Below are 23,099 nucleotides of genomic sequence, written 5' to 3'. Positions count from 1 at the left end.
GATCCAATCAATGCCTGTGACCCTCTCCCTCTGACATCCCCTGGGGGCCACCAGTTTTGGCCCCACACAGCTGCTCTGCTACCCCAGTTTGCAGCTATATTGACACAGCCATTTTCATGGTAGGCCTGTTGTAAATTTGTTGTTACATGGTGCGTCTGCCCCAAATTGCACGGTGTACGTAAATTTTTGTGCGTGTGGCGGAGCTGGCACGGGGGTTGGGGGGGTACTGGGGCTGAATGGAGTGTGTGATGGGGCAACCCGCAGGAGACCTAACCCTGATAAATTGTTTACTTGTTAGCAGTGGGGCTCAAGAGTGGGCAGGAGGCTGCAGGCTCAGCGGGACAGACGTAGAAGGTGGACCCACGCCAATTACCAGCCATTGTGGCACCCCACCCCATGATTGACACCAATGTCTCCCCTCTCACCATGGGTCCTTTTACTATCCCAGATCCAACACAAGCCCCACTGTGCTAATACCATGGTATCTTCAATTTCCTTTGCTGCTAGCAAAAATTAACCTAGGCCTCCGGCCTGTAGAAGACCTAAGGCCTTTATTTTATTATGTATTTTCCCCCAGTTTTTCAAGGATGAGTTAAAAAATAGAGGTTGCTAAGGCCAGTTGGGCAACAAAGGAAGCAAAGGGACAAACATTATCTTTGGATGACTGACTTCAAAGTTAATGATCTTCCCCACTGAATTGTGTCCTTTGCTCCTCAATGAGGTCTTTGCCATCAGATAAAGAAGTGCCTCTTTAATCCACTAACACTTCTTTGTCCCTTTGTGGCAAAATGATCATTTCATCAGTTTCGGGTACTCTCTGCCCAGAGAGATTTTTAGCCTGAGTGATTCAGAGCAGGAGAGGCAGAGAAGGGTATTTCTCTACTTCATTTTTCCTCAAGTGACGGCTGAATAACTATGCAAAAAAATTAAGGCATAATGACCCGGCAACAGTGACAAAACCTAATTAGTCACGGAGGCCACTGGGTAATGAGCCGCAAAACCCAGCTCTTGAGTGTGTAATAACTGTATTTTTCTCCATTTCTTCCCCTTTAGTCACAGCCTTGTGTGGCATTTTTAACAAACTAAAATGGCACCAGATGCAACAGGGTTCAGACATTTTAACTTGAATTAAGAAACCATATGTTCCGATAAGTCATGGTCTCTTCTTTCCCACAGACTGGGTCCTCCATCTGTGAGGTAACACTCCTGAGGTGAGGAAATGATGGCCACTGGGCAGTCACCCCATGAAGATAACTGTGTGTTGGGTTTGGAAGTGGGCTCTCCAGAAATCCTCCCTGGAGAGACGTTCCAATTCCTGCAGGCAACCCAGACATTCCAGATGTGGGGCCCAAGATCCTTCCAAAGCACAGTAAGACTGAGAAGCTTAAGTGAGAAGAAAAGGTGGGGGAGAATGGACAGTCTGGGAAGGGCTGTATATTCAAATAAGAGAATCTAGAATGCTTTGAGTTGCCTTGTGCCATTTATGATATAGTTTAAGGCGTATATTGACCAATCCTGAGACTCTCACCACCTTTGGGTATAGGATAGGCCTTATGACCTCCATCTTTTAGATGAAGCAACCAAAGGCCACTGAAATTAGGAAATTGCCCACAGTCATGGTTAGAAATGTAGGAATCAAGATCTGAAGACATATCTGTGATCATGATTCCAATGCTATTTCCTATGTTGTCATCATTATCACTGTTAATAATAATTTCCTGTAAAAATTAGAAAATATTCAAAGGGTAGAAGATTTATATATTATATAGTTTGGTATGATATTTCTCTCCAACCCTTGGACAGGGAATTGCTTTCTATAATCCGTCAGGCATCATTAACATACAATTTTTATTTCAAGCAAGTTATCATCTAGGATATTCCCTCAGCCTCACTCTGGGTTTACTATAAGAGATTTCAAATCCCAGTACAGAAAGACATTGCTGCACAGTGTTAACTTTTACTTCTCTACTTTCATGAAGGCCATTTTACTTTTGGTATGCACTGATATTGAGACTTCGGGCTTATGGAACAGTGAACATTATGAGCCTTGTTCTCTAAAAGACATAAGGCTGATCTTTAATTTATCCTTCTCCATACTCTGGTGACCAAGAAAAACTTTCCCCAAGATGGATCCAACTAACCCTCTGCCTCAAAACAGACTCCATTTCTGCTTGAGCCTCTGGCTATGGAATCAAATAAAGGAATCCTGAAAAATTCATGTGGAATATGGAGTAATGATTACCAAACAGAGACACAGGTTTGGCCAGAGACTGTCACCTATTTGGGGAATTTTTAAATATCACATATTAAAAAAGCAAAACTAAAATATCCAGCACCTCTCCTCTCCCTATAAGAGGAACAAGACAGACAGAAGATGAAAACACAAGCAAAAAGCAGAAGTGGGGGTTTACATAATATAGATATTTAGGACATAAATGTATATAAATATATAATTTTGACAGCCAAGGCCTGGTGTGTGGGACTGTGGAATGCAACAGCTCTTTGTCCCTCTAATTCAGGACTGGCTACATAATTTGCTGGGCCCAGTACAAAACGAAAATTTGGGGTCCCTTGTTAAAAAATTATTAAGAATTTTAAGATAGCTACAGCACAGCCTTAAACTAAGGGCAGGGCCCTGTGTGGCTACACAAGTTGCACACTCAAAAAGCCAGCCCTGCCGAAGTAGAGAATGGATCAGAGTCCCTGTAGTGTAGGCACGCACTGGACTGCTGTGAACAGGTCAGATTAGAAGGCCACTTAGCATTATTCCAATTTTTTACTCATAACTGTTCAAAGTTGGTTCTTTCTTCTGTAAACTTTGAACTTCAAAAAGTCTCCTTTAGCATATCAGAAGTACTGTATGCAAAATGGGGAGATTCTCTATACAGACAATGCCATTTTTTCTTGACTCTTCTCCAAACTTTCATCTATTCTAGTCGGGCAAGCTTGGCTGCTCTGTTCATGGGGCCCTTTCCTGCACTCAAGTCAAGTCATTATCCTCTTTTTATATACTGCACTTCGTGCCCTTGTGAACCTGTTGAAAAATAGTGAAAGAGAGTTGAAAAGTACCACTGGCTCCTAAAAATAGTGCTGACTAGGAGGCAGAAAGGGGGAACTCCGGTTTTATTCAGAGCTAAAGATAACACCACCAGAATGATAGACTCCTCCGAATTGTTAGCCCCCACTGGCCATTGTCCCTTGGTCACTGAATGAGGCTCTCAGCAGCTCTTGAGGGCCTGTCACAGGTAGGCACCCAACAGAGATAATTCCCAGCCTATGCTTGACTGCCCCTTTATAGACACTCACTCATTGCTCTGAAAGGCCTCAGACACTGTTGAATAAACTCCTACTCGCTTCCATAAACTTTTTCTCCCACTGAATTTTCCGGGGATGTGAGCAGCTTCCCAGCTCCGCCAGAGGATGCTTCTGAATGCACTCCTGTTCTGAATCAAAGCCTGACAGCCAAGCCTCTTTCGAAAACATGAGAAAAAAATGGGGCCATTGGTCCCCAGGAAGAATCTCCAAGCTTTCTTCTGCAGGTGAAGGCCAACTCCCAGAAGCTCTGGTCTGCTGCTTACACTTCTTCTGGGATTGCTTATTTTTCTAAGAAGGAGAAAGTCTCTGTTTATTGTTGGGCCCTGCTGCCTTTAGTGTAGAAAAGAAGGATGTCCCTAGAGGTTCTAGAGAATTTGAGGACATATGTGTCTGCTGTATGTCCTAGAAGAGCGTGACCATTGAGCTGTATCAACCTGGGTTTGAATCCAAGCTTTTCCGCTTACTAACTGTGGGGACTTGGGCAAGTCAGCTCCCTTTCTGGGCTAATAATTACTTCTGATCTGGCATAGCCTTTATTTCCAAAGGTTAAAATAGACAATGTATGTAAAGTATTTAGCATGGTGCCTAGTGGAAAATAGAGCTCAAAAAAGGTTGATTTTATTACTAAATTATTATTCTGTTTTTCTTATGTTATTCTTCTGATTAACCATACTGTTAGAAGTCCTTCTAGGCCAGTTCTTGGCTTCTGAAATTATCATATACCTATCTGTCCTTCAGATCTGTCATTTCTAAACTGGCTTCTTAGTAAAGGAGATACTATTTCTTCCTTAATAGTTATAATACAACTCTTTAAAATATTCTAGGTAGACAAATTTTATTATATTTCCTTCTCTAAATAAAGGGAATGGAAATCCCTATGATCACACAGGACTGTTTTAAGGTCATTGAGGCAATGGGCATGAAACACTTGGCAAAGAAATTGTAGAGGTTTTAAAATTATTTTTCTTTTTATTTTGTACTCTTTACACAGCTTTTATTTCACTGTGTGAAATTAATGAAGGGAACACTTCTACCTCTCTTTCAGTAGGCTCCAAAGATCCTTTTTGTCAAAAGGAGGAAAACAAATCCAAAAGTAGGGACAGCCTTCTTTTCCTTCTCTACTCCTTTGCCTTCTCTACCCCTACAGCATTCCTACTAAGGTATCATTCTTATAACATGCAAACTTCATGGAGATCCATTTCTGAGATCTCAATTTGAGATATTAAAGACCAGCAACACTTGCTTGATGAAACCATAAGGGAATTTCTCAACAACCTGATTCATGTGGTGGCCTTCAAAAATGAGTAGTGTTGGCAGTTAGAGAGGAGGCTATCCATTGAGCACAATAGCATTCTTTCTCCTAATAAGAACAAATGCATCTGTGTACTACTCTAGTTGCCTCCACTTTAAGAGTAGCACACAGCAACCTGAGGCAGAATGCTATAGAAAGCTGTTCAAAAAATCCTTCCCAAATGCTAATCCACCACGAAGAATCCATTCCTCTGGAAAATCTTTTCTCTCACCTACATAAAGCAGGACTATTTTTCAGTGATTTATTTATTCATTCAACAACTATGGTGGTCTGAAACTGTAAATACCCCAGAAAAAGATGTTCTTAATTTAATCCATTTCTGTAAGTGTGAATTCATTGTAAGTAGGAACTTTGGATGAGGTTACTTCAATTAAGGTTTGGCCCACCTCAATCAGGATGGGTCTTAATCCTATTACTAGCGTATTTTATAAGTGGAGTGAAATTCAGACAGAATCATAAAGAAAGCCATGGAAAGCAAGTAGCTGAACATCAATGGAATTCAGAAGAGAAGGAAAGAACAGGAGACTCCACCATGTGCCTTGCCATATGACAAACTAAGGACCAAGGGTCACCAGCAGCCCACTCCAGAATACCACAGTCTTTCGGAAAAAAGCATATGACTTAATGACACCTTGGTTTGGACATTTTCCCACATTAAACCATGAGCAAATAAATTCCTATTGTTTAACCTGACCCATTTCATAGTATTTGATTGATCAGCCCAGAAAACTAAAACAACTACTTGAACAACCAACCTGCTCTGTGCCCAGCTCTATGCTAGGTGTGGGGTTATAGAGTTGAGTTAGGAATGCTCTCCATAGGAAAGAACTTGCCACCTGGGATGGGAGAATGATACTATATACAAAACACTCTAAGATACTATGCCACAAAAAAGATGCCAATAAAATACCATGAGAGTGTAGAAGAAAGAGACTAGTTCTGTTTTGAGGAGGGGTAAGGAGACAGGAAAGGATCAGGAAAATCTTGAATTGGCCCTAAAAAGATAAAGTAAATTTGTCCTTGCCAAGACTGATCAGGGAGAAGAGAACTTCCAGGTGGAAGAACCATCAAGGCACAAAGGTGTGAGATCACAGGCCATGTTCAGGAACTGGGAACTTGACATGTCTCCATTCAATTCTCAGAAAGGAATGAACTCTGAGAGAAAGGGGCCTTCCTTATTCAGAACCTTAGCAGTTCATGGATGTGTGTGTTTGGAGCCTCCTTTCTGTTCTTGGTTAGATTCAGCAAATGCCTACCTTTAGTCAGGGTGCATAGAGTGCCACAGGAACTCTGGGAAGTCGAACCAGATGAGCCTTGGCCCTCTTCCTCCCAGGCTCTGCTTCTTGGCCCTCTTCTTTCTCAATGCCATACACTTTAACATCCCTTTTACTGTATTAAAATTATCTATAAATATTATCATACATGATGTAACCTACCTACAGATATGATTTTTTAAAAAAAAACCATGACCTAATAATAGTGGAAAGGAGAAATAAAATGAAAGTAATTTATAATAAAACCGCATGTATTTCAATACGTAAAAGCTTGTGGAAACTTACACTCATAGTAATGAGGGGTCAGAAGTTTTCATCTACATATAGAATTACTGTGAATGCAATAGCTGAAAAAGTACACTGATATATCTATATTTTACTGGTGACTCAAATACCACAATAAGTGTTGTCAGTAAACGTAATTTTCTGGAATGATGGAAAGCTCTCAGCCAAAGGCCAAAATAAACAAAGTATAATTGTTCTTTTTTTTAAACAATAGCAAATTGTATGTTATTATAAAACAGAGTTATGTTGAGTCTTAGATAATTATAAACAAGCTTTTAACCTTGGACATTTGAAGAACTTCTGAACATCCTGTGGGTTGTGGCATAATTTCCATTCCCTGGGACTGTCCTTCACATTGCCCCTGCCAAGTAAATGCCAACTGTTCCCCTCAATCAATGAGATGACCAACCCCCACACATACAACTTTCCAAAAAGCCTTCCAGGGAACAGTACTACCCCCACTGAGAACCTCTAGCTTAAGTTAGTTGGAGAGGGAAGGTTAACACTCTAAAATGCAATGAGTATTGTAAGTAATCATCTATTAAATGTCAAATCAGTTGTTTAGAATAGACATCAAATACTATTCAAAGGAGGGAAAGATAACTGTAGGCTTGATGATTAGGGAATCTTCACGACTAAGTATAGTGTTATAGAAAGAACACAGACTGAATTCATTCAGGCCCTGTTCAGAATCCCAACGTTGATGCTTACTCCCTATGGGAATTTGGGTAAGTAATATAACTTCTCTAAGTCTCCAGTTTCCTACCTATAGAATGGGAGTAATGATATCTACCCCAAAGATAAACAGAGAAGATTAAATGAGATTATATACATAAAGTCCCTAGGAGACTACCTGATATATGGCAGATACCCAAGAAATACTCTCCATACATCTACACCTCCTCTCTATCTGCCTGTACCCTCATCAAAACCCCTGTAATATACAAGAGGAAGATGTCTATTTTGTCCTGTTTTTGATAGGCCAGCCCTTCAATCTGTTAACGGTAGAAATTTTGGAAAATGTAAAAATATGCATAAAATAAAAATTATCTATAGTTCTTGACTCAGTGATAATGACTGTGAATATTCTGGAGTTTTCCTATTTATCTTGACTTTATATATTGGTATTTCCCTGGAACTCTGGGTACTTGTGTGACACCTAAGACTCAGAGTTAGAATTCTGCAGCTCTGAAAGTCAGCATTGCTACATACAGTAACTGTTAAAGAAACAAACAAACAAAAAAGATCAGGCTTCAATCAGAGAAAAGAACAAAGCTGATCTGGCTGGGACTAAGATAAATCAGAATACAGGGCAAAGGATGATACTGTCTGCATTCTAGAGCTATTGTATGAGCCCAAAGACGGAGAGGTTTATTTTGTCCAAAACCTATATTTTCTGTAACACACAATCAAAATGAACCTGTCTGAATAGCTCATTTAAACAACCCAAACACATGAAGCCCAGAATGGAAATAAGGGCTTGTAATTCAGTATAGCTAAATGTAATTCCCAGATACATCCCAGAGTACATTGGGCAGATAATTAAAAAGTATGGCAAAATCCCTTGAGGGACTGAAGACAAAATATGGAACTATTAAATTTTCCTATGTGGGAAATCCCTGATACTCTCTCAAATATTATGGACTCCCAAGTTAATAGGCCAAGCCCTTGACTTTGAGCCTTGCTCTTATGAAAGTTATTTCTGTAGTGGAAAGCTAAGCCTACTTATAATGATGCCTAAGAGTTATTTCCAGAAAACCTCTTTTGTTGCTCATATGTGGCCTCTCTCTCTCTAAGCCCAACTCTGCAAGGAAAATCATTACCCTCTCCACTGCGGGACATAACATTCAGGGATGAAAGTCTCCCTGACAGAATGGGATATGATTTCCAGGGATGAGTCTGGTCCTGGCACTATGGGACTGACACTGCCTTCTTGACCTAAAGGGGGAAAAGAAATGTAACAAAATAAGATATCAGTGGCTGAGAGAGTTCATTCAAATAGAGTGGAGAGGCAATACTGGAGGCTACTCTTATGCAAGCTTCAGTTAGATATTGCTAATTGTTATGGTATGCCAAACCCCAACCAATAATATTCCTGTTAACCCTAAAGAACACCTAGGGTTTTATCTGAGATTCTACAAAAATTTCTGCACTGTTTACTTTCCAGAAACTTATAACCTCCAGATGGTTCCAAGGCCAGATAAATCCTGAATCCTGGAGGGGCCAGCCTCTCTAAGAACATCAACTAATTCCATTCTCCTATCCTATACTGTCAACACCCTTTCAACCTGAAAAAGTTTAAATGGGCATAGCCCAAATATCCCTAAAGATTGGGAGAAAGATTGAAAGAGAAGGAGGAGTTATAATAGAGAAGACAGGATGTAACAAATGAATATGATTGCAAAATCATTATACTGACTTTTAGTTTCTAGTATCTTGGAGCAGCTAGAAGGAAAAACCAGAAATCGTGGAACTGCAACCCATTCCAAACTTTGAAATCTGTTCCATAACTACAAGTTAAAATATACCTTGGAATTTATTGCTTTTTTGTTTATATGTTATATTACTCAATAAAAAATAATTCTTTAATTTTTAAAAAAATAAAAATCATCTATAGTTCTTGACTCAGGAACAATTACTGAGAATATTTCAGAGTTTTTCTATTCATCTTGTCTTTATATATTGGAATAGAAAAACAGAATCATATCATGATTAGTTTGTGGGTCTTTCCTCACTTTACATTATATTTTATGATTTTTATATCATTAAATTTACTTCAAAAATATGATATTCAATGACTACATAAGATTACCTTGTATGGTCATGAACATGTTAATTTAGTTATTTTTCTATTATCTAATATTTATTTTAAATTTTGCTTTTAACACAATATTACAATATTTATGTTATCATTAACTTATGATAACTATGATTATCAGTTTGATAAATATACTTTTATTAGATTTAGGAACTATTTACCTATTCCTAGCATTGATGAATTTTAATCAGAAATAAGTACTGAATTTTATTAAGTACCTTTTCAACATTCACTGATGGAGATAGTTATGTTTTTTTCTTATTGAGACATTCTTCATAGTATATTTTACTTATATATTTCTTTATAGCAAACTGTTCTTGCATTCCTGTTCTACATTTTACCTGGTTGTATGTACTGTTGAATGCTGTGTAATAGTACGTTATTTTGCACTCTTTTATGTATATTCAGGAATGAGGTGATCTACCACATATTTCCTAGTCTGGTGTCTCAGAATTTCTGCAGAACATCAAAACATGCTTTGCCTCAAATAAGTTTGGAAAATACTTGGGTCAACGCATTTAATCAGTTCTTTATTGCAGGGATTTTCAGAGACTTTAATATGCAAACTTGCATTGTGAATCTCCAAGGGGAAGATATAATATGAGAATTTCCCACACTTATTTGACCACAGAACACATTTTTTTCAAGTCATATTTATGAATAGAACAGTGTTTCATAACGTGGAAGTGTGTTTCAACCACTGGGGAACTCTGGTTATATTCTTTCTTGTGGGCTAAATTTGAATATATTGGTATTATGTTTGCTTCATAAAATAATTTGGATATCTCTTCATCTTTTTTTGTGTTTTAAAACATGTATTATCTCTCTCCTTCACAATATGATTTTCCAGAGTTTTGTCTCTTTAATTTATTTTACCAAAGACTACTGCTTCAATTTATCTTTAAAATTTAGTCTCGCTGTTCTGTAATTCAGTGATTTCTGTTTTCATCTTTACTATTTCTTTCTGTACCAAGTCACTATTCACTCAGGAAAATAGAAACTACAACAATTACTTTAACAGAGAGAATTTCAAATAAGTAATTAGTTAAATAAGTATTAGAGAACTGAAAAAGCAAAATTGAATTCTGAAGTGTCACTGGACTGGTAAATACCCAGAAGCAGTTATCACTCCCGTGAGAACAAAGGACAGAGTCTGGGGATTTAGAACCTGGAATCTTGGAGGGAGGATCCTTTGAGGAAGGAATGTTGTCTGGCTGCTGCTGGTATCTTTGAGAAGGCAGGATGTGTTCACATATGCCACCTCTCTCACACACACAGTTTTTGCTATTATTAACATTTGCATTACTGTGGTACCTTTGTTAAAATTCATGAAAATATTATTACAATTATTCTATTAACTTTAGCTTACTGTTCAAGTTAGGATTTATTCTTTGTGTTGTACAGTTCTATAGTTGGTGTGTATGTATGTGCAGTAACTTATATACAGCCTAAAGTTTCCCTTTTTATCCTTTTTAGAATATACAATTCAATGGTTAATTACGTAAGCAAAGTTGTGCCTCTGTCCCATCATCCATTGCCACCATCACCCCAAACAGAAACTCTACACCAATTAAACAGTAACTCCCCACTCCCTTTCCCCACTTGGCCTCTGGTAACCTATATTCCAGTTTCTAAATTTACGAATATACATAATCTGTTCATTTCATATAAGTGAGCTCATACAATATTTGTCCTTTTGTGTCTGAATTATTTACTCAAAATGATGTCTTCAGGTTTAATCATATTGTAGCATACATCATAACCATTCCTTTTATAACTGAATAATATTCCACGGTGTATATATACTATATTTTGTTTATGTCTGTTGATGGACACTTGGGTTGCTTTGGCAGTTGTGAATAATACCACTATGAACATCAGTGTGAAAATATCCAGAAGATTGGGTTTCCTAGACATATGGTAATCTTTTCATGTGTTTATTCTTCACTTGCATATCTTTTTTTTGAGAAACTTCTATTCAAATATTTTACCCATTCTTTAACTGGATTGCTGTCTTTTTGTTGTTGAATTGTAGATCTTTATATATCCTGGCTATTACACCCTTACCAGGCTTCCAATTATTTTCTCCCATTTTATAGGCTGTCTTTTTACTTTTTGGTTAAAGTCTTTTGGTGCACATAATTTTTAATTTTGATAAAGTACCATTTATCTAGTTTTTCTTTTGTTACATGTGCTATTGGTCTAAAGTCTGAGAAACGATAAACACGTGAAAAGATGTTTAATAAGCACATGAAAAGATCCTAAAGATGCTTCCTATGTTTTTTCCTAGGAGTTTTATAGTTTTAAATCTTATATTTAGGTCTTTAATCCATTCTGAGTTATTTTGTATATGGTGTGATATAGAAGTCCACCTTCATTCTTTTGCAAACGGAGTTCCAGTTTTCCCGGTACCATTGTTTCCCTACTCAGTTAGCTTGGTACCTTTATCAAAGATTAGATGGGCAGAGGTGTGAGGGTTTATTTCTGAGCTCTCAATTTTTTTTTCTTTTTTTGCATGGGCAGGCACCAGGAATCGAACCCGACTGAACTCCTATTGATCTCTGTCTGCTCTGATACCAGTACCATACTGTAGCTTTGTAATAAGTTGTAAGATCAGAAGTGTGAGTCCTCCAACTTTGTTCTTCTTTTCTAAGATAGTTTTGGCAATTCACGGCTGCTTACCTTTCCATATGAATTTGATAATTGGTTTTTCCATTTCGGTGAAGAAGTCTGTTGGAATTTTTATTGGAATTGTTTGAAATATGTATATGGAGTGGAAGTGACCTTTTAATATTTAGTACAAATCCTTTATATTCTTGGACAGATTTATTCCTAGATTTTTTTTTTTTTTTTTTTTTTTTGCATGGGCAGGCACTGGGAATCGAACCCAGGTCTCTGGCATGGCAGGTAAGAACTCTGAGCCACCATGGTCCTCTGACTTTTTTTTTTTTAATATGCTGTATGGCAGAGAAACATTTCATTATTTGTCCATATGAGTATCCCGTTATTGAAGCACCACTTGTTGAATTTTTGTTTGTCTGTTTTTACTTGTTTGTTTGTTTTTGGGGAAGTGCATGAACCAAGAGTTAAACCTAGGTCTCCCTCATGGCAAGCAAGAATTCTACCACTGAACTACTCTTGCACCCCTGACATTTGACTTTTTTAATGGCTACTACAAATGGAATTTTTTTTCTTGATTTCCTCTTCAGATTGTTCATTACTAATATAAAGAAACACCACTGATTTCTGTATGTTGATTTGGTGCCCTGCCTTTTTTTGCTGAATTTATTTATTAGTTCTAGCAGCTTTGTTGTGTATTTTTCAAGACTTTCTCTATATAGGATCATGTCATCAGCAAACAGGTAGTTTTACTTCTTTTCCTGTTCGGATGCCTTTTATTTATATATTTTTCTTGCCTAACTGCTCTGGCTAGAACTTCCAGTACAATGTTGAATAATAGTGGTGACAGTGAGCACCTCTGTCTTGTTCCTGATCTTAGGGGGAAAGGTGCCATCTTTCACTACTGAGTTTGATGTTAGCAGAGGGTTTTTCATATACGACTTCTAACATGGTAAGGGTGTTTTCTTCTATTCCTAGTTTTCTAAGTGTTTTTATTAAGAAGGATGCCAAATTTTGTCAAATGCCTTTTCTGTGTCAATTGAGATGATCATGTGATTCTTCCTAGATTAATTTTGCAATTGTTTTCAGTACTAATACTGAAAAATGGTTTTTATGCCTATAACTCAGTGTTAGTTTTAAGTTTAATTTTACCCAAAATATCATCTCTAATATCTCAGGCAGGGTGTTTAAAGCACCCACATTATTTAGTCTCAAGGTAAAAGCAGAATGGCTATGTTTTGGATGCCTGCCTAATAAAAAATAAAAATATCTAGTATTTATTGAGCATTTTCTACATGATAAAATCTGTTGTCGTCCTTAAACTTTTTATGTTGAAGTAATTTCAAACTTACAGTTCAGTTGCAAAAATAATTCAAAACCAATACAGAGAACTCCAATACCCTTCACCTCCACTCCAGATAACCAGTTTCCCAATTTTAACATTTTGCCACATTTGTAGTATCATTCTTTCTAAATCTATGCATCTATCTATCTAGTGCATCTACCTAATCTATCCATCCATCCATTCATCCAGCTATCAATTTTCTAAAGATTTAAGAGTAGCTTGGATACTCCTTAACACATAATACTTCTATGTATGTTTCCTAAGAACAAGGATATTCCTTTTTGTAACCACGTTAAGGAGAGTAATCAGGTTGAAGAACTTTAACACTGATAAAATGCTTAGAGTATATATTGCAATTTTTTCACATCCCAACAATGTCCCTTTGAGCCTTTTATCCTTCACCATTAGATCCAGTCCAGGATCATGTACTGCATTTAATTATCATTGGTTCCTCTTTTTTCTTTTTTAATTGTGGAAACATATATCCATAGACTTCCACTCTCAACCCCTGCAAGCTACCATTTTGTAGGATTAATCACATTCACAATATTGTGCTACCCTAACCACAATCCATTAACAGAACTTTCCCATCACCCAAACAAAAATCCTACAGCCATTATGCATAACTCTCAATTCCCCTCGGCTTCCCCCATCCCTGTAAACTGTACTCCACTTCCTGTCTCTCTGCATTTGCATATTCTATTTCATATAAGCGAAATTATGTAGTATTGTGTCTGACTCATTTTACTGAACATATGTTCTAGGTTTCCAATGTAGTGGCATGTATCAGAACTTCATTCCTTTTCTTTTAATACATACATACATTTTTTTTTTTCATGGGCAGGCACTGGGAATCGAACTGGATCTCTGGCATGGCAGGCAAGAACTCTGTCTGCTGAGCCACTGTGGCCCGGCCAGAACTTCATTCCTTTTTAAGACTAATATTCTATTGTATATCTATGACACATTTGTTTATTCATTCATCTGCTGATGAACATTTCAGCTGCTTCCACCTTTTGGCTACTGTGAACAATGCAGTTATGAACACTGGTGAAGAAATATCTGTCCAACTTCTCACTTTCATTTTTTGTATATAAACATGACATTGCAGGGTCATATGGTAGTACTATGTTTAACTTTTTGAGGCACTGTAAAACTTTTCCTCAATGACTGCACGATCTTACATTCCTACCAACAATGTAAGAGGGTTCCTATTTCTTAGCCTCCTTACTGGCACTTATTTTCTGTTATTTCAATAGCCATTCTGGTGGGTGTGAGATGGCTAAGATGTGTTTTTAAAACCCTATTTATATTAAATTATTTAATCCTCACAAAAAAAGATAGTGGAAAACATGAAAACAATAGAGAAAATCAATAAGACCAGAAGTTGGTTCTATGAGAAAATCAATAAGATTGATGGGCCCTTAGCAAGATTGACAAAAAGAAGAAGAGAGAGGATGCAAATAAATAAGATCAGAAATGGAAGAGGAGACATAACCACTGACCTCACAGAAATAAAGGAGGTAATAACAGGATACTATGAACAACTTTACGCTAATAAATACAACAACTTAGATGAAATGGACGGGTTCCTGGAAAGACATGAACAACCAACTTTGACTCAAGAAGACATAGATGACCTCAACAAACCAATCACAAGTAAAGAAATTGAATTAGTCATTCAAAAGCTTCCTAAAAAGAAAAGTCCAGGACCAGACGGTTTCACATCTGAATTCTATCAAACATTCCAGAAAGAATTAGTACCAACTCTCCTCAAACTCTTCAAAAAAATCGAAGCGGAGGGAAAACTACCTAATTCATTCTATGAAGCCAACATCACCCTCATACCAAAACCAGGCAAAGATATTACAAAAAAAGAAAACTACAGGCCAATCTCTCTAATGAATATAGATGCAAAAATCCTCAATAAAATTCTAGCAAATCGTATCCAACAACACATTAAAAGAATTATACATCATGACCAAGTAGGATTCATCCCAGGTATGCAAGGATGGTTCAACATAAGAAAATCAATTAATGTAATACACCATATCAACAAATCAAAGCAGAAAATCACATGATCATCTCAATTGATGCAGAGAAGGTATTTGACAAGATTCAACATCCTTTCCTGTTGAAAACACTTCAAAGGATAGGAATACAAGGGAACTTCCTTAAAATGATAGAGGGAATATATGAAAAACCCACAGCTAATATCATCCTCAATGGGGAAAAATTGAAAACTTTCCCCCTAAGATCAGGAACAAGACAAGGATGTCCACTATCACCACTATTATTCAACATTGTGTTGGAGGTTCTAGCCAGAGCAATTAGACAAGAAAAAGAAATACAAGGCATCAAAATTGGAAAGGAAGAAGTAAAACTATCACTGTTTGCAGACGATATGATACTATACGTCAAAAACCCAGAAAAATCCACAACAAAACTACTAGTGCTAATAAATGAGTACAGCAAAGTAGCAGGTTACAAGATCAACATTCAAAAATCTGTAGCATTTCTATACACTAGTAATGAACAAGCTGAGGGGGAAATCAAGAAACGAATCCCATTTACAATCGCAACTAAAAGAATAAAATACCTAGGAATAAATTTAACTAAAGAGACAAAAAAACCTATATAAAGAAAACTACAAAAAACTGCTAAAAGAAATCACAGAAGACCTAAATAGATGGAAGGGCATACCGTGTTCATGGATTGGAAGACTAAATATAATTAAGATGTCAATCCTACCTAAATTGATCTACAGATTCAATGCAATACCAATCAAAATCCCAACAACTTATTTTTCAGAAATAGAAAAACCAATAAGCAAATTTATCTGGAAGGGCAAGGTGCCCCGAATTGCTAAAAACATCTTGAGGAAAAAAAACGAAGCTGGAGGTCTAGCGATGCCGGACTTTAAGGCATATTATGAAGCCACAGTGGTCAAAACAGCATGGTATTGGCATAAAGATAGATATATTGACCAATGGAATCGAATAGAGTGCTCAGATACAGACCCTCTCATCTATGGACATTTGATCTTTGATAAGGCAGTCAAGCCAACTCACCTGGGACAGAACAGTCTCTTCAATAAATGGTGCCTAGAGAACTGGATATCCATATGCAAAAGAATGAAAGAAGACCCATATCTCACACCTTATACAAAAGTTAACTCAAAATGGATCAAAGATCTAAACATTAGGTCTAAGACCATAAAACAGTTAGAGGAAAATGTAGGGAGATATCTTATGAAACTTACAATTGGAGGCGGTTTTATGGACCTTAAACCTAAAGCAAGAGCACTGAAGAAGGAAATAAATAAATGGGAGCTCCTCAAAATTAAACACTTTTGTGCATCAAAGAACTTCATCAAGGCGGGCCGCGGTGGCTCAGCGGGCAAAGTGCTTGCCTGCTATGCCGGAGGACCTCGGTTCGATTCCCGGCCCCAGCCCATGTAACAAAAACGGAGAAACAGAATACAATAAAACAAGAAAATGTTTAAAAATGTTTCCCTTTCTTCCTTCCTTCCTTCCTTCTCTCTGTCTTTCCTTTAAAAAAAAAAAAAAAAAAAAAAAAAAAAAGAACTTCATCAAGAAAGCAGAAAGACAGCCTACACAATGGGAGATAATATTTGGAAATGATATATCAGATAAAGGTCTAGTATCCAGAATTTATAAAGAGATTGTCCAACTCAACAACAAAAAGACAGCCAACCCAATTACAAAATGGGAAAAAGACTTGAACAGACACCTACCAGAAGAGGAAATACGGATGGACAAGAGGCACATGAAGAGATGCTCAATGTCCCTGGCCATTAGAGAGATGCAAATCAAAACCACAATGAGATATCATCTCACACCCACCAGAATGGCCATTATCAACAAAACAGAAAATGACAAGTGCTGGAGAGGATGCGGAGAAAGAGGCACACTTATCCACTGTTGGTGGGAATGTCAAATGGTGCAACCACTGTGGAAGGCAGTTTGGCGGTTCCTCAAAAAGCTGAATATAGAATTGCCATACGACCCAGCAATACCATTGCTAGGTATCTACTCAAAGGACTTAAGGGCAAAGACACAAACGGACATTTGCACACCAATGTTTATAGCAGCGTTATTTACAATTGCAAAGAGATGGAAACAGCCAAAATGTCCATCAACAAAAGAATGGCTAAACAAACTGTGGTATATACATACGATGGAATATTATGCAGCTTTAAGACAGGATAAACTTATGAAGCATGTAATAACATGGATGGACCTAGAGAACATTATGCTGAGTGAGTCCAGCCAAAAAGTAAAGGACAAATACTGTATGGTCCCACTGATGTGAATGGACATTCGAGAATAAACTTGGAATATGTCATTGGTAACAGAGTCCAGCAGGAGTTAGAAACAGGGTAAGATAATGGGTAATTGGAGCAGAAGGGATACAGACTGTGCAACAGGACTAGATACAAAAACTCAAAAATGGACAGCACAATAATACCTAATTGTAAAGTAATCATGTTAAAACACTGAATGAAGCTGCATCTGAGCTATAGGTTTTTTTGTTTTGTTTTGTTTGTTTGTTTGTTTTTTACTATTATTATTACTTTTATTTCTTTTCTCTATATTAACATTCTATATCTTTTTCTGTTGTGTTGCTAGTTCCTCTAAACTGATGCAAATGTACTAAGAAACGATGATCACGCATCTATGTGATGATGTTAAGAATTACTGATTGCATATGTAGAATGGTATGATTTCTAAATGTTGGGTTAATTTCTTTTTTTCCGTTAATTAATTAAAAAAAAAAAAGATAGTGATCTGGCATCCTTAACTATTTCATTCCCTGACCCTGTACACCTTACTACTATCTCTCTTTCTTTGGCAGTGTCTCCTCCTATGCACCATGCTGGCAAGTATGTTCATATAGTGTGACATACCTCCTTAGCTATAGTTGATGGGACTAGGACTGGACATCTGACCCAGGGTTACATTCCATAGATCAGGATCTATGGAATCACTTATATATTTAGACTAAGAGACATGAGATATTAGAGGGTTGTAGGCACATGCATGTTGGATGATACATCTGTGAGAGACTGAACCAACACATAGAGATAAACAGTGTTGAAGACCTTGTGGCTTCTGAAAAAGAGGGAGATGGAAAACCAGCTGTTAGGCAAACTTCCAGTTCCCATGAGCCCAAGCTTTACTTCCTACATTTTGTATCCTGAGATTTCTCTGCTTCCTTCTGATAATCCCTCTTTAACTTTCACTGATCTGGGTAGCTTCTGTTTCTTGGATAAGCTTTGATTAAAATGGGTCCCAGATAAATACTGATCTAGGTTGGAAGCTGTGGCAGATAATATTTTCCAAAGAAGGGCACCATAATATCTTCCATACCACATACTCTTCTAGAAGATTGCTATTTCTCAATCAAGAGGTGGAATCTATGTCCCTTCCCACTGAGCATAGATGGGTCTTGATGACTGCTTTGACTAATACAGTACAGTTTAACTGACATTTTGTGGCTCCCAAGACTGTTCTCTTGTTCTCCTGGGACACTTATTCTTGGAACCCAACACCATGCCTGAAGGAAGCCCAAGTATTTCATGGAGATGTCCATGTAGCGGGAACTGGGGTTCCCAGAGTAGCTGAGTTTCCAGTTGACAACCAGCATCTTGACAGCCAAATGAACAAGCCATTTTGAAAGTGGATCTTCCAGCCCCTAGTTATGATGACCCAGCTTATACCACGCTGAAGCACAGTGCTGTCCCTATGAAGTCCTGCTCCAATTGCAGATTCATGAGCAAGATAAATGATCATTGTTTAAAGTCACTATGTTTGGGAGCTTTATTTTTCCTTAGTAATAGGAAAATGACATAAATACCACATGCATTAATACTTAGCTCCAGTAAAACAACCGATTTCTATTTCCTAACAAGAACCTATGAGAGCAAGATAGCGGCCTAGTGAGGTGTGGGATTTAGTTTGTTCTCCAGAGAAGCTAGACCACTGACACTAGGCCCCCAGCTCAGCTGAATGTTGAGAAAGATCTGGGGTTGCTGGGTTTTGCTCCAGCGCAGAGGGGACAGAGCTGATGGAAAAAGAAAAAAAAAACAGAGGTTTTTTGGATCAGATAGCACATAATATTTGAAAGGGTCTGGGTCCTGAAAGAAAGGGGCACATAGGACCTGGAGATACACAAAGTAACATACCAACTTAAGCTCTTGATTGGCAAACCCGAGGAATGGGGTCCTGCTCTGAAAAGGATTTTTCTTTTTCTTTTTAGTGACTGCCTTTCTATGGCTTGACTGCTCTTTGATAAAGCTGCAGGGCTTCTCAGGCTCCAACTGCCCCAGGCATAGGCAGAATTAAGCTTGTTTGAGTGTTGGTCTGGAGTCTGTGCCTTCCCCAGGAGAGGGGTGGGGCCCAGAGCAGTTGAAAACCCTCCCTCAAGGAATTCAGACACCAGGGTCTAGAAACGTGAAGCAATTAAAGCCAGCCTAAAACCTCTCCTCTGTCTCAACCATGCCCCCAACAGGGAGGGTTTGCTGAAGTTAAAGGTACCACATCACCTTATGCCGGCGGGACCCACAGGCAGACAAGTGCCACATACCTGGCAGGATAGGAAAAACACAGAGTCCAGAGGCTTCATGGGAAAGTTTTTCAACCTGCTGGGTCTCACCTTCAGGGAAAACTAATGCAGATGACTCTTTCCTCCTGAGAGGAGGCTAGTTTGGTCTGGGAAAATCTGGCTGGGGTCTATAATACCTAAGTAGATCCTCCTAAGGGGGGAAAAAAGGCACCATACAGGCAGGGCAAGAAACAAGAAAACAAGAACTGAAAAAATTCTGATCTGTTAAACAAAACCTAAGCTAGAGGTCCAGAATAAGCTGAACTGAATGTCAAAGAACAGACAGACAACAAAGTCATCCAGCAAGAAAATTCTAGGTAAAAAAAGTGAAACAATCTCCAGAATAAGCTAATTAAGGTAATCAAATGCCTAGACACCAGCAAAAAATAAAGAATCACACTAGAAAAATTGAAGATATGGCCTAGTCAAAGGCACAAACCAACAATTAAAATGAGATATGGCTGGCAAAACAATTAACTCAGAATGTTCGAACAGACATGGAAAACCTCACCACAAATCAAATCAGTCAATTGAGGGAGGATATAAAGAAGGAAAGGAACAAACAAAAGGAAGAAATTGAATGTCTGAAAAAATAAATCACAGAACTTATGGGAATGAAAGGTACAGTAGAAGAGATGAAAAAAACAATGGAAACCTACAAGAGGCAGATTTCAAGAGGCAGAAGATAGTATTAGTGCTGGAGGACCGGACATCTGAAATCTGACAAGCAAAAGAAAATATACGGAAAAGAATGGAAAAATATGAGCAGGGACCCAGGGAACTGAATGACAACATAAAGCGCACAAATATACATATTGTGGGTACCTCAGAAGGAGAAGAGAAGGGAAAAGGAGGAGAAAACGTAATGGAGGAAATTATCATTGAAAATTTCCCAACTCTTACGAAAGACTTAAAGCTATAGATCCAAGAAGTTGCAGCATACCCCAAACAGAATAGATCCAAATGTACATACTTCAAGACACTTACTAATCAGAATGTCAGATGTCAAAGAGAAAGAGAGAATCTTGAAAGTAGCAACAGAAAAGCAATCCATCACATACAAGGGAAGCCCAATAAGACTATGTGTAGATTTCTCAGCAGAAACCATGGAGGTGAATAGCTAAAAATATCCTGAGAAAGAAAAATGAAGTTGGAGGTCTCATGGTACCTGACTTCAAGGTTTATTATGAAGCTGCAGCGGTCAAAACAGCATGGTATGGGCATAAAGACAGATATACTGACCAATGGAATAGAATAGAGTGTTCAGATATAGACCCTCTCATCTATGGACAGTTGATCTTTGATAAGGCAGTCAAGCCAATTTACCTGGGACAGAACAGTCTCTTCAATAAATGGTGCCTAGAGAACTGGATATTCACATGCAAAAGAATGAAAGAGGATCCATATCTCATACTCTATCACTCAAAATGGATCAAAGACCTAAACATTAGATCTAAGACCATAAAACTTTTAGAAGAAAATATAGGGAAATATCAATCATATAATACTATTACACCCAAAGCATGAGCATTGAATAAATGAATAAATGGAACTCTTCACAATTAAACACTTTTGTGCATCAAAGAACTTCGTCAAGAAAGTAAAAAGACAACCTGCACTATGGGAAACAATATATTAGATAAAGGTCTAGTATCCAGAATACATAAAGAGATTGTTCAACTCAACAACAAAAAGATAGACAACCAATTACAAAATGGACAAAAGACATGAACAGACACTTCTCAGAATAGGAAATACAAATGGCCGAAAGGCACATGAAAAGATGCTCAATTTCCCTGGCTATTAGGGAAATGCAAATCAAAACCACAATGAGATATCATCTCACACCCACCAGAATGGCCATTACCAATAAAACAGAAAATGACAAGTGCTGGAGAGTATGTGGAGAAAGAGGTACACTTATCCACTGTTGGTGAGAATGTCAAATGGTACAATGACTGTGGAAGGCAGTTTGGCAGTTCCTCAGGAAGTTAAGTATAGAATTGCCATATGACCTGCCAATACCATTACTAGGTATCTACTCGGGAGACATGACAGCAAGGACACAAACGGACATTTGCACACCAATGTTTATAGCAGCACTATTTACAATTGCCAAGAGATGGAAACAGCCCAAATGATCATCAATAGATGAGTGGTTAAACAGGCTGTGGTATATATATACAATGGAGTATTATGCAGCTGTAAGACAGAATAAAGTTATGAAGTATGCAACAACATGGATGAACCTTAAGGATATTATGCTGAGTGAGATTAGCTAGAAACAAAAGGACAAATACTGTATGGTCTCACTGATATGAACTAACATTAGTAAATGAACTTGGAGAATTTCAGTTAAGAACAGAGATCATCAGGAGATAGAAGTAGGGTGGATATTGGGTAATTGGGGCTGAAGGGATACAGATTTTGCAACAGGATTGATTGTGAAAATTCAGAAATGGACAGCATAATACTACCTAACTGTAATACAATAACGTTGGAACATTGAATGAAGCTGAATGTGAGACTGATAGAGGGAGGAGGCCTGGGGGCACAAATGAAATTAGAAGGAAAGATAGACGATAAAGACTGAGATGGCATAATCTAGGAATCCCTAGAGTATATAATGATAGTGACTAAATGTACAAATTTTAAAATGTTTTTGCATGAGGAAGAATAAAGGAATGTCAATACTGCAGGGTATTGAAAATAGATGTCATTCATATTTTAAAACTTTAGCTTATGTGTAAGACTAAAGCAAAATATGTTTATTTGGTACAAAATTTATATTTTGATTACTGCATTGCCTAATATAACTTATGTGGACAGCTTAATTGAACAGCGTAAGTACATGGAACCTTGAGTAGGGCATGAGATTTTGTAGGTTGTCTAGACTGATGCCCCAATAAATCCCAGAGTGATTTGCACAGTGAATAAAGAAGTATTTGCCAAGTCCCCTTGGGGGAATGGTGAGAAAGGGGCAAAATTCACTTCCCTAAGAGAATTCCTGATATTTTTACAAGCAGTGGAGAGAACCAAAGCAAAAGGCCGAGCCCCCAATCTTGGGGTTTGTTCATATGAAACTTAACCCCACAAAGGATAAGCTAAGCCTACTTAAAATTAGGCCTGAGAGTTACCCCCAGAGAACCTCTTTTATAGCTCAGATGTGACCTCTCTCTCTCAGCCAATACGACAACGCAAATGCACTGCCCTCCCCCTCTCTACATGGGACATGATTCCCATGGGTGTAAACTTTCCTGGCAACGTGGGTCAGAAATCCTAGAATGAGCTGGGATTCAGCATCAAGGGATTGAGAAAACCTTCTTGACCAAATGGGGGAAGAGAGAAATGAGACAAAATAAAGTGTCAATGGCTGAGAGATTCCAAACAGAATCGAGAGATTATCTTGGAGGTTATTCTTACGCATTATATAGATATCACCTTTTTAGCTAAGGTGTAGTGGAGAGGCTGAAGGGAACTGCCTGAAAATGCAGAGCTGTGTCC

At 37.9% G+C, this 23,099-nt stretch overlaps 2 long non-coding RNA genes across 3 annotated transcripts in view; one reads left to right on the top strand and one right to left on the bottom strand.

The window, feature by feature from the left end:
* Nucleotides 1-23,099, bottom strand: part of LOC143643690 (uncharacterized) — a 216,855-nt gene that overhangs the window by 103,426 nt on the left and 90,330 nt on the right. The gene's annotated exons all lie outside the window — the stretch shown is intronic.
* On the top strand, nt 21-1,466 carry LOC143643688 (uncharacterized). The gene is made up of 2 exons (XR_013156323.1): nt 21-119; nt 1,177-1,466. It is a non-coding gene; the product is annotated as an uncharacterized LOC143643688 (long non-coding RNA).

The sequence above is a fragment of the Tamandua tetradactyla genome, chromosome 8 (assembly GCF_023851605.1).
Source record: "Tamandua tetradactyla isolate mTamTet1 chromosome 8, mTamTet1.pri, whole genome shotgun sequence".
Taxonomy (NCBI): Eukaryota; Metazoa; Chordata; class Mammalia; order Pilosa; family Myrmecophagidae; genus Tamandua; species Tamandua tetradactyla.
The sequence above is the reverse complement of the archived record's forward strand: the minus strand, read 5'-3'. Positions and strand labels throughout refer to the sequence as shown.